The following is a 16,975-nucleotide window of genomic DNA, read 5'->3' on the forward strand; positions in this document are numbered from 1 at the left end:
TGGATTCTCTAGTACCCTGTTGTACCGCCTCTAGTGTGGATGCAAGATGCGATACGGGCAGACATGGAGGCTCTAGTACCCTGCTGTACCGCCTCTAGCTTGGATACAAGATGTGATACAGAGGGCATAGAAGCTTTAGTACCCTGTTGTACCGCCTCTAGCTTGGATACAAGATGTGATACAGGGGCATGGAGGCTCTAGTACCCTGCTGTACCGCCTCTAGCTTGGATACAAAATGTGATACCAGCAGGCATGGATGCTCTAGTCCCCTGTTGTACCACCTCTAGCTTGTATACAAAATGTGATACAGACAGGCATGGAGTCTCTAGTACCCTGCTGTACCGCCTCTAGCTTGGATACAAGATGTGATACAGAGGGCATGGAAGCTTTAGTACCCTGTTGTACCGCCTCTAGCTTGGATACAAGATGTGATACAGGGGCATGGAGGCTCTAGTACCCTGCTGTACCGCCTCTAGCTTGGATACAAAATGTGATACCAGCAGGCATGGATGCTCTAGTCCCCTGTTGTACCACCTCTAGCTTGTATACAAAATGTGATACAGACAGGCATGGAGTCTCTAGTACCCTGTTGGGCCGCCTCTAACGTGGATACGAGATGTGATATGACGGGCATGGAGGCTCTAGTACCCTGTTGTACCACCTCTATCTTGGATACAAGATGTGATACAGGTGGGCATGGAGGCTCTAGCACCCTGCTGTACTGCCTCTAGCTTGGATAGATGATGTGATACGAGTGGGCATGGAGGCTCTAGTACCCTGCTGTACTGCCTCTAGCTTGGATACAAGATGTGATACGGGTGGGCATGGAGGCTCTAGTACCCTGTTGTAGCGCCACTAGTGTGGATGCAAGATGTGATACGGGCAGGCATGGAGGCTATAGTACCCTGTTGTACCGCCTCCAGCTTGGATACAAGATGTGATACAGGGGGCATGGAAGCTCTAGTACCCTGTTGTACCGCCTCTAGCTTGGATACAATATGTGATACAGGCAGGCATGGAGGCTCTAGTACCCTGTTGTACTGCCTCTAGCTTGGATACAAGATGTGATACAGAGGGCATGGAAGCTCTAGTACCCTGTTGTACCACCTCTAGCTTGGATACAAGATGTGATACAGGTGGGCATGGAGGCTCTAGTACCCTGCTGTACTGCCTCTAGCTTGGATAGATGATGTGATACGAGTGGGCATTAGACCTCTACTACCTTTTTGTACCGCCTCTAGCGTGGAAACAAGATGTAATATGAGTGGGCATGGAGGCTCTAGTACCCTGTTGTACCGCCTCTAGTGTGGATGCAAGATGTGATACGGGCAGGCATGGAGGCTATAGTACCCTGTTGTACCGCCTCTAGCTTGGATACAAGATGTGATACGGGGGGCATGGAAGATCTAGTACCCTGTTGTACCGCCTCTAGCTTGGATACAAGATGTGATACAGGCAGGCATGGAGGCTCTAGTACCCTGTTGTACCGCCTTTAGCTTGGATACAGGATGTGATACAGGTGGGCATGGAGGCTCTAGTACCCTGTTGTACTGCCTCTAGCTTGGATACAAGATGTGATACAGAGGGCATGGAAGCTCTAGTACCCTGTTGTACCACCTCTAGCTTGGATACAAGATGTGATACAGGTGGGCATGGAGGCTCTAGTACCCTGCTGTACTGCCTCTAGCTTGGATACAAAATGTGATGCAGGCATGGAGGCTCTAGTACCCTGTTGTATGACCTCTAGCTTGGATACAAGATGTGATATGGGCGGGCGTGGATTCTCTAGTACCCTGTTGTACCGCCTCTAGTGTGGATGCAAGATGCGATTCGGGCAGACATGGAGGCTCTAGTACCCTGCTGTACCGCCTCTAGCTTGGATACAAGATGTGATACAGAGGGCATGGAAGCTTTAGTACCCTGTTGTACCGCCTCTAGCTTGGATACAAGATGTGATACAGGGGCATGGAGGCTCTAGTCCCCTGTTGTACCACCTCTAGCTTGTATACAAAATGTAATACCAGCAGCCATGGAGGTTCTAGTACCCTGTTGTACCGCCTCTAGCTTGTATACAAAATGTGATACAGACAGGCATGGAGTCTCTAGTACCCTGTTGTACCGCCTTTAACGTGGATACGAGATGTGATATGACGGGCATGGAGGCTCTAGTACCCTGTTGTACCACCTCTAGCTTGCATACATGATGTAATACTGGTGAGCGTGGATGCTCTAGTACTCTGTTGTACCGCCTCTAGCTTGGATACAAGATGTGATATGGGTGGGCATTGAGGCTCTAGGACCCTGTTGCACCACCTCTAGCTTGGATACAAGATGTGATACAGAGGACATAGAGGCTCTAGTACCCTGTTGTCCCGCATCTAGCTTGGATACAAGATGTAATACGGGTGGGCATGGAGGCTCTAGGATCCTGTTGTGCTGCCTCTAGCTTGGATACAAGATGTGATACAGAGAGCATAGAGGCTCTAGAAACCTGTTGTACCGTCGCTAGCTTGGATACAAGATGTGATACAGGCAGGCATTGGGGCTCTAGTATCCTGTTGTACCGCATCTAGCTTAGATACAAGACGTGATACCAGCAGGCATAGAGAATCTAGTACCGTTGTACTGCTTCTAACTTGGATACAAGATGTGATACAGGCAGGCATGGAGGCTCTAGTACCCTGTTGGGCCACCTCTAGCTTGGATAAATGATATGATACGAATGGGCATTAGGGCTCCAATACCTTTTTGTACCGCCTCTAGCGTGGATGCTCTAGTACCCTGTTGTACCGCCTCTAGCTTGTATATAAGATGTGATACGGGGGACATAGAGCCAGTAGTACTCTGTTGTACCGCCTGTAGCTTGTATACAATATGAACATTTTGAACATCAAAAAAGTGATATATATATATATATATATATATATATATATATATATATAGTGAAGTTCGAAGCAACCTAGATAACATCACTATATGATTAGTATAGGTACTCTGACACAAACAGAGTTGTCTATATTAACGTTGATATCCCAGCGGCGATATCTTGTTGAATATCATCAGAGCTGTTATCAAGAGAATAGAGTGATTATCTGTACCTAACAATTTCTGTAACTAATAATATCTTAGACAGAATATTGGTCCGTAGTTGTGACATCATATTTCGGACACTTTTAATATCATTATAAAGAAGGTACCTATATAAATACAAACATCCTCCATATATATTTTCTGTACCATCCAGCTCTGTGAGATAGACCCTCAGACCTTTCAAAATGATGCAGACATTACTTATTAGATACCGTATTTTTCGCTTTATAAGATGCACTTTTCTTCCCCCCAAAGTGGGGGAGAAAAGTCAGTGCGTCTCATAGAGCGAACGTGCCGCTTGTTCGCTCGATCGCGAGTTTATCGCGCGATCGCGAAAAGACGCGATATCGCAAAAAGACGCGAACATTCGGCCAAAGAAACTCAGAATCAGTTCTCTCTCCTTTGCACTGCTGCCCGCTGATTGGTGGTGAGCGTCGGCGGGAACAACTGTTGCTCCCCTTCCTCCACCAATCAGCTTGACCCTTTCCTCCTATGAGGAAGTGCTTACAGTTCTTTCATTATTGCATGACAAAGCTCCCTTAGTCTCCTGCTGCATCCATCCAATTTTAGAAAGATGTCAAAGCAGAAACGACTAGCATATAAAATCCCTTTTAAACTGGAGGTAGTGAAATACGCCAAAGAACATGGGAACAGAGCAGCTGAGAGACATTTTGGGCCGCCTCCAACAGAAAAAATGATACGTGAATGGAGGAAACAGGAGGAGGAGCTGCAAAAAGCAGATAAAAGTAAGCACACTTTTCGTGGGCGAACTGAAAAATGGCCACAGATAGATGTGGGAATGAAAGAGTGGATCATACGTCACAGGAATAAGGGATTTTCAGTCGCTACAAAAATGATCATTTTTGAAGCCGAGCGTCTTGCTGCAGAGAAAGGCATTGAGGACTTCACTGGATCCGCATTGTGGTGCTACAGGTTCATGAGGAGATGTGGCCTTGCTATGCGCACCCAAACTAGGATTGCGCAAAAAATGCCTAAAGAATATGAAGCCAAGGTTGTGTCTTTTCATAAATTTGTAATTGATGCAAGAAAGAAAAATGGCTTTGAAATCGGCCAGATTGGGAATATGGATGAAGTCCCGTTAACTTTTAATGTTCCATCAAACAGGACTGTTGATTTGAAAGGTGCAAAATCCATAACTGTGAAAACCTGAGGACATGAGAAAACGCACTACACGGTTGTGTTGTCCTGCTGTGCAGATGGCACCCAACTTCCACCAATGCTAATCTTCAAAAGAAAAAGCATGCCAAAAGAGGCGATCCCGCGAGGAGTTATTGTCCATGTTCATGAGAAAGGATGGATGGATGAAGGTGGAATGAAAATATGGATCGAAAAAGTGTGGTCCAGGCGCCCTGGAGGGCTTCTGAAGAAACCTGCCCTGCTAGTACTTGACCGGTTTAGGGCACATATTAGTGAAAACAAATAAAATATTTAATGAAGCAAAGACCCATCTAGCTGTAATTCCTGGGGGGCTCACCAGCCAGTTGCAGCCTCTGGATGTTTCTATTAACAAGCCATTTAAAGTTTTCATGCGAGAGGAGTGGAACAAGTGGATGGCTGCTGGGAATCATGACCTGACACCCACTGGACGCATGAAAAGGCCCGCTATCACTCAGGTTTGTGAGTGGGTGAAAACATCGTACCAGGCTGTGAAGAACCAAACGGTTGAAGGATCCTTCAAAAAATGTGGCATCAGTAATGCCTTGGACGGTTCTGAGGATGGAATCCTTTATGAAGATGCTGACACCAGTGATAGGGAGTCACTGAGCTGGATAAGTTCGGACAGCAGTGAGGAGTTTTTGGGGTTTCCTGATGACTAGAGGTGTATTGTTCTAAAATAAAAATCTCTGCTTATCTGTTAATTACAGTAATAATAGTTCTTAATGCGGCTGTTGACTGACTGCTGTTCATGTTTACATATTATTCTGTTATTTTATTAAATATTTAAAGGGGTTGTCCGGCACCGAAACAGGTTTTTTTTTTTTCAATAGCCCCCCCGTTCGGCGCGAGACAAACCCGATGCAGGAATAAAAAAAAAAACGGCCAGTACTTACCCGAATCCCCGCGCTCCGGCGACTTCTTACTTACCTAAGTAAGATGGCCGCCGGGATCTTCACCCACAGTGCACCATGCGGTGCACCGTGCGGTCCATTGCCGATTCCAGCCTCCTGATTGGCTGGAATCGGCACACGTGACGGGGCGGAGCTACGAGGAGCCGCTCTCCGGCACGAGCGGCCCCATTCAGAAAGGAAGAAGACCGGACTGCGCAAGCGCGTCTAATCGGGTGATTAGACGCTGAAAGTTAGACGGCACCATGGAGACAAGGACGCTAGCAACGGAACAGGTAAGTGAATAACTTCTGTATGGCTCATAATTAATGCACAATGTACATTACAAAGTGCATTAATATGGCCATACAGAAGTGTATAACCCCACTTGCTTTCGCGGGACAACCCCTTTAAGCCGACTTCTTGGTTCAAAATATTTTTTTCCTACTTTCCTCTCTTTAAAACCTAGGTGCGTTTTATCATCAGGTGCGTCTTATAAAGCGAAAAATACGCTAATTACAGACCAGTATTTATGAACTGGTATTGTTATATCTGCATTTATTAATTTATCTGCTTATCGGCCCATACTTAGGGCCTTTATTTGAGATTATCATAGATAGAACCTGGTGTCCACATTACACCAGGTACTATATTTATTTGTTATTTGTTGTTTGTCCATTTTGTGTTGGTTTGTCTATTTATTTAGTGGGTCCCATGAGGAGAATTTTAACACATTATAATAATAATAATGTTAATAATTAGAGATGAGCGAGCGTACTTGTCCGAGCTTGATGCTCGTTCGAGTATTAGGGTGTTTGAGATACTCGTTACTCGAGACGAGCACCACGCGATGTTCGAGTCAAGTACATTTCCTTCCCTGAAAGTTTTGCACCATTTTCTGGCCAATAGACATGCAGGGAAGGCATTACATCTTCCTCCTGTGACGTTCCAGCCCTATCCCACCCCCGTGCAGTGAGTGGCTGGCGAGATCAAGTGACCGCCGAGTATTTAAAGCTTTCTCGCCCGCTGCTCGCCTCAGACACATGCTGGCAGAGATTAGGGAGGGTGCTGCTGCTATAGTTAGAGTGTTGGCATCTTCAAGAACCCCAACGGTCCTTCTTAGGGCCACATCTGACCGTGTGCATTACTGTTGTGGCTGCTGGGAGCAGTTTTGCAAATTTTTTATTTTTTTTATATCGGGCGTGCAGGCTATAGCGTTCTCAGGCTGCAGTCTGTACTACGTAGTATAGGGGCAGTATTGGTCAGGCAGGGACAGTGGTAGTGTGGAATCCTGTCTAGAAGAACCCCAACGGTCCTTCTTAGGGCCACATCTTACCGTGTGCATTATTGTAGTGGCTGCTAGGAGCAGTTTTGCACCAATTTTTTTTTTCATCTTGGGCTTTGCAGACTATTGCGTTCTCAGTCTGCAGCCAATTATATAGAGTACAGGGAAAGTATTGGTGAGGCAGGGACAGTTCTACTGTAGAATCCTGTCTAGAAGAACCCCAACGGTCCTTCTTAGGGCCACATCTTATCGTGTGCATTACTGTTGTGGCTGCTAGGAGCAGTTTTGCACCAATTTTTTTTTTCATCTTGGGCTCTGCAGACTATTATGTTCTCAGTCTGCAGCCAATTATACAGAGCATTGGGGAAGTATTGGTGAGGCAGGGACAGTGCTACTGTGGAATCCTGTCAACAAGTACCCCAAAAAAGCTCCTGTTTAGGGCTATCTGTGACCGTGTGCATTTAACTCCGTGGCTGCTGGCAGTTGTAGTACCTCACTATTGCACAGCTAGGCCTGCTTGCAGGCTTCTGTATTATTTTTTTCCTGGCTGCAGTTTGCGTAACATAAGCGCTGATTCCCTTCAACTGCACGCCAATAATTCAAAACTTTTTTACACTGCTGTGTGTCTGCCGTCAACTGCACGCACAGCGGACGGCGACAGCCCCCGATAGAGGGAAACTCAGATAGAAGCTGTATAGCCTGCATTGCATTTCCCAAAAATTAAAAAAATAAATAAACTTCTTACGGCTAGCTGTGACTCCCTGCATTTCACTGCGTGCCTGCTTGCAGGCTTCTGTATAATTGTTTTTCCTGACTGCAGTTTGCGTTACATAAGCGCTGTCTCCCCCCAACTGCACACCAATAATTTAAAAATTTTTTACACCGCTCTGTGTCTGCTCTATTCGTAATCCACCATGCTGAGGGGTAGGGGTAGGGCTAGAGGACGTGGATGCGGGCGAGGACACGGATTTCCAAGTGAGGGTGTGGACATAGGCTGAGCTCCTGGTCCAGGTGAATTGCAGCCGGCTGCTGTGGGATTAGGAGAGAGGAAAGTTTCTGGGGTCCCCAGCTTCATATCACAATTTTTGGGTGCACGTCGTAGACCTTTATTACAAAATGAGCAGTGTGAGCAGGTCCTGTCGTGGATAGCAGAAAGTGCATCCAGCAATGTATCGACCACCCAGTCTTCTAAGCAGTCCACTACTCCCAGCCTAGGGACTGCAACTCTGAATCCTCTGGCTGCTGCTCCTCCTTCCTCCCAGCCTCCTCACTCCATGAAAATGACACATTCTGATGAGCAGGCAGACTCCCAGGAACTGTTCTCGGGCCCCTGCCGTGATTGGGAAAAAATGGTTCCTCTCCCACCTGAGGAGTTTGTCGTGACCGATGCCCAACCTTTGGAAAGTTCCCAGGGTCCAGGTGATGAGGCTGGGGACTTCTGGCAACTGTCTCAAGAGTTTTCAATGGATGAGGAGGTCGATGATGATGAGACACGGTTGTCTATCTGTGAGGTAGTAGTAAGGGCAGTCAGTCTGAGGGAGGAGCGCACAGAGGATTCGGAGGAAGAGCCGCTGGATGATGAGGTGACTGACCCCACCTGGTTTGATAAGCCAACTGAGGACAGGTCTTCAGAGGGGGAGGCAACAGCAGCACAAGGACAGGTTGGAAGAGGTAGTGGGGTGGCCAGGGGTAGAGGCAGGGCCAGAGCGAATAATCCCCCAACGGTTTCCCAAAGCACCCCATCGCGCCAAGCCACCGTGCAGAGGCCAAGGTGCTCAAAGGTGTGGCAGTTTTCCACTGAGAGCGCGGACGACCGACGAACAGTGGTGTGCAACCTTTGTCGCGCCAAGATCAGCCGGGGAGCCACCACTGCCAGCCTCACCACAACCAGCATGCGCAGACATATGATGGCCAAGGTGGGACGAAGGCTGTTCACCGCCTCCGGGTTGCACCACTGCCTCTCCCCCTGTGCCCCTTCCTGCCACTGAGATCCAACCCCCCTCTCAGGACACAGGCACGAGCATCTCCTGGCCTGCACCCACACCCTCACCTCCGCTGTCCTCGGCCCCATCCAGCAATGTCTCTCAGCGCAGCGTCCAGCTGTCGCTAGCACAAGCACGCCGCCACGCACCCGCACGCTCAAGCTGTAAACGTGCACATTGCCAAATTGATCAGCCTGGAGATGCTGCAGTACAGGTTTGTGGAAACAGAGGCTTTCAAAAACATGATGGCGGCGGCGGCCCCACGCTACTCGGTCCCCAGTCGCCACTATTTTTCATGGTGTGCCGTCCCAGCCCTGCACGACCACGTCTCCCTCAACATTGTACGCACCCTCACCAACGCGGTTACTGGGAAGGTCCTCTTAACAACAGACACGTGGACAAGCACAGGTGGGCAGGGCCACTATATCTCCCTGACGGCACATTCGGTGAATTTAGTGGAGGCTGGGACCGTGTCAGAGCCTGGGACCGCTCACGTCCTACCCACCCCCAGAATAGCGGGCCCCAGCTCGGTGCAGGTATCTGCGGTGGTGTACGCCACCTCCACTAAACCTTCCCCCCCCTCCTCCTCCTACGCAACCTCTACCTCGCAATTAAGATGTGTCAGCAGCACGTCGCCAGCAGTCGGTGTCGCGCGGTGCGGCAGCACAGCGGTGGGCAAGCGTCAGCAGGCCGTGCTGAAACCAATCAGTTTAGGAGAGAAGAGGCACACGGCCCACGAACTGATACATGGTCTGACAGAGCAGGCTGACCGCTGGCTTTCGTCGCTGAGCCTCCAACCGGGCATGGTCGTGTGTGACAACGGCCGTAACCTGGTGGCGGCTCTGCAGCTCGGCAGCCTCACGCACGTGCCATGCCTGGCCCACGTCTTTAATTTGGTGGTTCAGCGGTTTCTGAAAAACTACCCACACTTGTCAGACCTCCTCAGCAAGGTGTGCCGGGTCAGCGCACATTTCCGCAAGTCCAACACAGACGCTGCCACCCTGCGGACCCTGCAACATCGGTTTAATCTGCCAGTGCACCGACTACTGTGTGACGTGCCCACACAGTGGAACTCTATGCTGCACATGTTGGCCAGGCTGTATGAGCAGTGTAGAGCTATAGTGGAATACCAACTCCAACATGGGCGGCGTAGGGCATGGGCGTGGGCATGGATGGCAGACATCTGCCAGGTCCCTGGAAACTTTGAGGAGTCTACCCAGATGGTGAGCGGCGATGCTGCAATCATTAGCGTCACCATTTCTCTGCTATGCCCGTTGACAGTTCCCTGCAAAGCATAAAGGCTGACGCTTTGTGGTCTGAACAGGAGACGGGGGAAGACAGTATGTCGCTGGATAGTCAGGGCACCCTCATGTCTATATCTCAGCGCATTTTGGAGGACGAGGAGGACGAGGGGGAGGGGCCAGAGGAGGAGGGGGAAGAGACAGCTGGGCCCACTGCAGAGGGTACCCATCCTGCTTGCCTCTCATCTGTTCAGCGTGTATGGCCTGTGGAGGAGGAGGATCCAGAAAGGGATCGGGGAGCGCCGCTGCTGACAGGTGAGTTGCGGCGGGGAGCAGGGGAGAGCGGGCGGGAGAGAAGGAGAGAGAGATCTCCCCTCCGTTCCTCCCCGCTCTCCCCTGCAGCTCCCCGCTCCGCAGCGCTCCCCGAATCTTTCAGGACGAGCGGGGAGGTACTCGGATAAAGCACATTACTCGGACGAGTAGTGCTTTACCGAGTACGTTCGCTCATCTCTAGTTGCGTACAGGTACCCTGGCACACATGGCTGACTTTATGTTAGCATGCGTTTTTCGTGACCCTCAAGTTAGACACATTCTGGCCACTACGGATTACTGGGTGTACACACTGCTCGACCCACGGTATAAGGAGAACCTTTTGACTCTCATTCCCGAAGAGGAAAGGGGTTCGAGAGTGATGCAATACCACAGGGCCCTGGTGGACAAACTGATGGTAAACTTCCCATCCGACAGTGCTAGTAGCAGGGGAGGTGCGGAGATCAGGCAGCATGTTCAGCGCAGCAGGGGAACACTCTCCAAGGCCTTTGCCAGCTTTATGGCTCCTCAGCAAGGCTGTGTCACCACTCCCCAGTCAAGGCTGAGTCGGAGGGAGTATGTAGCCAATCGTACCACCGTCCTCTGTGACGCCTCTGCTCCGTACAACTACTGGGTGCAAAGCTGGACACGTGGCACGAACTCGCGCTGTATGCCCTGGAGGTGCTTGCTTGCCTTGCAGCTAGCGTCTTGTCAGAGAGGGTGTTTAGTGCAGCTGGGGGAATCATCACGGATAAGCGTACCCGCCTGTCAACCGACAGTGCCGACATGCTTACACTCATAAAGATGAACAAAGCCTGGATTTCCCCAGACTTCTCTTCTCCACCTGCGGAGAGCAGCGTTACCTAAAGATTCTTTTCGCTGCAACCGCGGATGCAAGCATTGTTCTCTATCACCGAAAAAAAAAAGGGACATTTACCTTTGTCAATCTGTGTATGATATTAGTCCTCCTCCTCCTGCTCCTTCTCCTGAAACATCCTGTCATCACGCTGAAGTGGCAATTTTTCTGCGGCCCAAAAGGCTCATATAACTTTTGTCAAACAATATTTCTACGTTTATAACTAAAGCATTGAAACTTCAACATGAACCAATTTTTTTTAACATAGCTGCCTCCAGGCTCTGTTACAAATTAAGCCACAGTAAGCTAAGATATTAATGGGTTTCACCTGCCCTCTGGGTTGAGCAATTTTTCTGGGGTACATTTGTACTGTTGGTACAGCAATTTTTTGGGCCCTAGCCTACACTGTAATCCAAGTAATTTTTCTGGCCTTCACCTACTTTCATGGTACATCAATGTGTCAGGGGTTGGCCTACACTTTTGCTACAGAAATGTCACCCAGGTCTGCCTGCCTATACTTCTGCCACAGTAATGCTACAGGGGTCTGCCTATACTTCTGCGACAGAAAAAGTTACTTCGGTCTGCCTATACTTCTGCTCCTAAAAAATGTTACTAGGCTCATGCTACATGAAATGAAATGTTACTGGGGTATGTCTATACAGCTACTAATGAAATGTTACTGGGTTCTGCCTACACTGCTGCTACTGAAATGTTAATGGGGTCTGTCTATACTGCTGCAAATGAAGTGTTACTGGGGTCTGTCTATACTGTTACTACTGAAATGTTACTGGGCTCTGTTTATTCTGTTACTACTGAAATGTTACTGGGCTCTGCCTACACTGCTGCTACTGAAATGCTACTGGGGTCTGTCTTTACTGCTGCAACTGAAATGTTACTGGGGTCTGTCTATACTGTTACTACTGAAATGTTACTGGGCTCTGTCTATACTGTAACTACTGAAATATTACTGGGCTCTGCCTACACTGCTGCTACTGAAATGTTACTGGGGTCTGTCTCTACTGCTGCAACTGAAATGTTTTTGGGGTCTGTCTATACTGTTACTACTGAAATGTTACTGGGCTCTGTCTATACTGTTACTACTGAAATGTTTATGGGCTCTGCCTTCACTGCTGCTATAGAAATGTTACTGGGATCTGTCTATACTGCTGCAAATGAAATGTTACTGGGGTCTGTCTATACTGTTACTACTGAAATGTTACTGGGCTCTGTCTATACTGTTACTACTGAAATATTACTGGGCTCTGCCTACACTGCTGCTACTGAAATGTTACTGGGGTCTGTCTATACTGCTGCAACTGAAATGTTTTTGGAGTCTGTCTATACTGTTACTGCTGAAATGATACTGGGCTCTTTCCATACTATTACTACTGAAATGTTACTGGGCTCTGCCTACACTGCTGCTACAGAAATGTTACCGGGGTCCGTCTATACTGCTTCAAATGAAATGTTACTGGGGTCTGTCTATACTTTTACTACTGAAATGTTACTGGGTTCTGCCTTCACTGCTGCTACTGAAATGTTACTGGGGTCTGTCTATACTGCTGCATCTGAAATGTTTTGGGGGTCTGTCCATACTGTTACTACTGAAATGTTACTGGGCTCTGTTTATACTGTTACTACTGAAATGTTACTGGGCTCTGCCTACACTGCTGCTACTGAAATGTTACTGGGGTCTGTCTATACTGCTGCAACTGAAATGTTTTTGGGGTCTGTCTATACTGTTACTACTGAAATGTTTATGGGCTCTGCCTACACTGCTGCTACTGAAATGTTACTGGGGTCTGTCTATATTGCTGCAAATGAAATGTTACTGGGGTCTGTCTATACTGTTACTAATGAAATGTTACTGGGTTCTGCCTACACTGCTGCAACTGAAATGTTACTGGGGTCTGTCTATACTGTTACTACAGAAATGTTACTGGGCTCTGACTACACTGCTGCTACTGAAATGTTACTGGGGTCTGTCTATAATGCTGCAAATGAAATGTTACTGCGGGCTGTCTATACTGTTTCTTCTGAAATGTTACTGGACTCTGCCTTCACTGCTGCTACTGAAATGTTCCTGGGGTCTGTCTATACTGCTGCAAATGAAACATTACTGGGGTCTGTCTATACTGCAACTACTGAAATTTTACTGGATTCTGCCTACAATGCTGCTACAGAAATAGTACTGGGGTCTGTCTATACTGCTGCAAATGAAATGTTACTGGGGTCTGTTTATACTGTTACTACTGCAATGTTACTGGGTTCTGCCTACACTGCTGCTACTGAAATGTTACTGGGGTCTGACTATACCGCTGCAACTTAAATGTTTTTGGGGTCTGTCTATACTGTTACTACTGAAATGTTACTGGGCTCTGCCTACACTGCTGCTACTGAATTGTTACTGGGGTCTGTCTATACTGCTGCAAATGAAATATTACTGGGGTCTGTTTATACTGTTACTACTGAAATGTTACTGGGTTCTGCCTACACTGCTGCTACTGAAATGTTACTGGGGTCTGACTATACCGCTGCAACTTAAATGTTTTTGGAGTCTGTCTATACTGTTACTAGTGAAATGCTACTGGGCTCTGCCTACACTGCTGCTACCGAAATGTTACTGGGGTCAGTCTACAATGCTACAAATGAAATGTTACTGGGGTCTGTCTATACGGTTTCTACTGAAATGTTACTAATACTGGGCTCTGCCTATACTGCCGCAATTGAAATGTTACTGGGGTCTGTCTATACTGTTACTACTGAAATGTTACCGGGCTCTGCCTACACTGCTGCTACTGAAATGTTACTGGGGTCTGTCTATAATGCTGCAAATGAAATGTTACTGGGGTCTGTCTATACTGCTACTACTGAAAAGTTACTGGATTCTGCCTACACTGCTGCTACTGAAATGTTACTGGGGTCTGTCTATACTGCTGCAACTGAAATGCTTTTGGGGTCTGTCTATACTGTTACTACTGAAATGCTACTGGGGTCTGTCTATACTGTTAGTACAGAAATTTTACTGGGCTCTGCCTACACTGCTGCTACTAAAATGTTACTGGGGTCTGTCTATAATGCTGCAAATAAAATGTTACTGGGGTCTGTCTATACTGTTGCTACTGAAATGTTACTGGGCTCTGCCTACACTGCTGCAACTGAAATGTTACTGGGGTCTGTCTATAATGCTGCAAATGAAATGTTACTGGGGTCTGTCTATACTGTTACTACTGAAATGTTACTGGGCTCTGCCTACACTGCGGCTACTGAAATGTTACTGGGGTCTGTCTTTAATGCTGCAAATGAAATGCTACTGGGGTCTGTCTTTGCTGTTACTACTGAAATTTTACTAATACTGGGGTCTGCCTATACTGCTGCAACTGATATGTTACTGGGGTCTGTCTATACTGTTACTACTGAAATGTTACTTGGCTCTGCCTACACTGCTGCTCCTGAAATGTTACTGGGGTCTGTCTATACTGCTGTAACTGAAATGTTTTGGGGGTCTGTCTATACTGTTACTACTAAAATGGTACTGGGGTCTGTCTATACTTTTACTACAGAAATGTTACTGGGCTCTGCCTACACTGCTGCTACTGAAATGTTACTGGGGTCTGTCTATAATGCTGCAAATGAAATGTTACTGCGGTCTGTCTATACTGTTTCTTCTGAAATGTTACTGGACTCTGCCTACACTGCTGCTACTGAAATGTTCCTGGGGTCTGTCTATACTGCTGCAAATGAAATATTACTGGGGTCTGTCTATACTGCTACTACTGAAATGTTACTGGATTCTGCCTACAATGCTGCTACAGAAATGTTACTGGGGTCTGTCCATACTGCTGCAAATGAAATGTTACTGGGGTCTGTTTATACTGTTACTACTGCAATGTTACTGGGTTCTGCCTACACTGCTGCTACTGAAATGTTACTGGGGTCTGACTATACCGCTGCAACTTAAATGTTTTTGGGGTCTGTCTATACTGTTACTACTGAAATGTTACTGGGCTCTGCCTACACTGCTGCTACCGAAATGTTACTTGGGTCTGTCTATAATGCTACAAATGAAATGTTACTGGGGTCTGTCTATACTGTTTCTATTGAAATGTTACTAATACTGGGCTCTGCCTATACTGCTGCAACGGAAGTGTTACTGGGGTCTGTCTATACTGTTACTACTGAAATGTTACTGGGCTCTGCCTACACTGCTGCTACTGAAATGTTACTGGGGTCTGTCTATAATGCTGCAAATGAAATGTTACTGGGGTCTGTCTATACTGCTACTACTGAAAAGTTACTGGATTCTGCCTACACTGCTGCTACTGAAATGCTACTGGGGTCTGTCTATACTGCTGCAACTGAAATGTTTTTGGGGTCTGTCTATACTGTTACTACTGAAATGCTACTGGGGTCTGTCTATATTGTTACTACAGAAATTTTACTGGGCTCTGCCTACACTGCTGCTACTAAAATGTTACTGGGGTCTGTGTATAATGCTGCAAATTAAATGTTACTGGGGTCTGTCTATACTGTTACTACTGAAATGTTACCGGGCTCTGCCTACACTGCTGCAACTGAAATGTTACTGGGGTCAGTCTATAATGCTGCAAATGAAATGTTACTGGGGTCTGTCTATACTGTTACTACTGAAATGTTACTGGGCTCTGCCTACACTGTGGCTACTGAAATGTTACTGGGGTCTGTCTTTAATGCTGCAAATGAAATGTTACTGGGGTCTGTCTATACTGTTACTACTGAAATTTTACTATTACTGGGCTCTGCCTATACTGCTGCAACTGCAATGTTACTGGGGTCTGTCTATACTGTTACTACTGAAATGTTACTGGGCTCTGCCTACACTGCTGCTACTGAAATGTTACTGGGGTCTGTCTATACTGCTGCAACTGAAATGTTTTTGGGGTCTGTCTATACTGTTACTACTGAAATGTTACTGGGATCTGTCTATACTGTTACTACAGAAATGTTTCTGGGCTGTGCCTACACTGCTGCTACTGAAATGTTACTGGGGTCTGTTTATAATGCTACAAATGAAATGTTACTGGGGTCTGTCTATACTGTTACTGCTGAAATGCTAGTAATAGTGGGCTCTGCCTATACTGCTGCAACTGCAATGTTACTGGGGTCTGTCTATACTGTTACTACTGAAATGTTACTGGGCTCTGCCTACACTGCTGCTACTGAAATGTTACTGGGGTCTGATAATAATGCTGCAAATGAAATGTTACTGGGGTCTGTCTATGCCGTTACTACTGAAAAGTTACTGGATTCTGCCTATACTGCTGCTACTGAAATGTTACTGGGGTCTGTCTATACTGCTGCAGTGAAATGTTTTTGGGGTCTGTCTATACTGTTACTACTGAAATGCTACTGGGGTCTGTCTATACTGTTACTACAGAAATTTTACTGGGCTCTGCCTACACTGCTGCAACTGAAATGTTACTGGGGTCTGTCTATAATGCTGCAAATGAAATGTTACTGGGGTCTGTCTATACTGTTACTACTGAAATGTTACTGGGCTCTGCCTACACTGCGGCTACTGAAATGTTACTGGGGTCTGTCTTTAATGCTGCAAATGAAATGCTACTGGGGTCTGTCTATGCTGTTACTACTGAAATTTTACTAATACTGGGGTCTGTCTATACTGCTGCAACTGATATGTTACTGGGGTCTGTCTATACTGTTACTACTGAAATGTTACTTGGCTCTGCCTACACTGCTGCTCCTGAAATGTTACTGGGGTCTGTCTATACTGCTGTAACTGAAATGTTTTTGGGGTCTGTCTATACTGTTACTACTGAAATGTTACTGGGATCTGTCTATACTGTTACTACAGAAATGTTACTGGGCTGTGTCTACACTGCTGCTACTGAAATGTTACTGGGGTCTGTCCATAATGCTGCAAATGAAATGTTACTGGGGTCTGTCAATACTGCTGCAACTGAAATGTTTTGGGGGTCTGTCTATACTGTTACTACTAAAATGTTACTGGGGTCTGTCTATACTTTTACTACAGAAATGTTACTGGGCTCTGCCTACACTGTTGCTACTGAAATGTTACTTGGGTCTGTCTATAATGCTACAAATGAAATGTTACTGGGGTCTGTCTATACTGTTTCTACTGAAAT

Source organism: Eleutherodactylus coqui, chromosome 5 (genome assembly GCF_035609145.1).
Source record: "Eleutherodactylus coqui strain aEleCoq1 chromosome 5, aEleCoq1.hap1, whole genome shotgun sequence".
In the NCBI taxonomy this organism is placed as follows: Eukaryota; Metazoa; Chordata; class Amphibia; order Anura; family Eleutherodactylidae; genus Eleutherodactylus; species Eleutherodactylus coqui.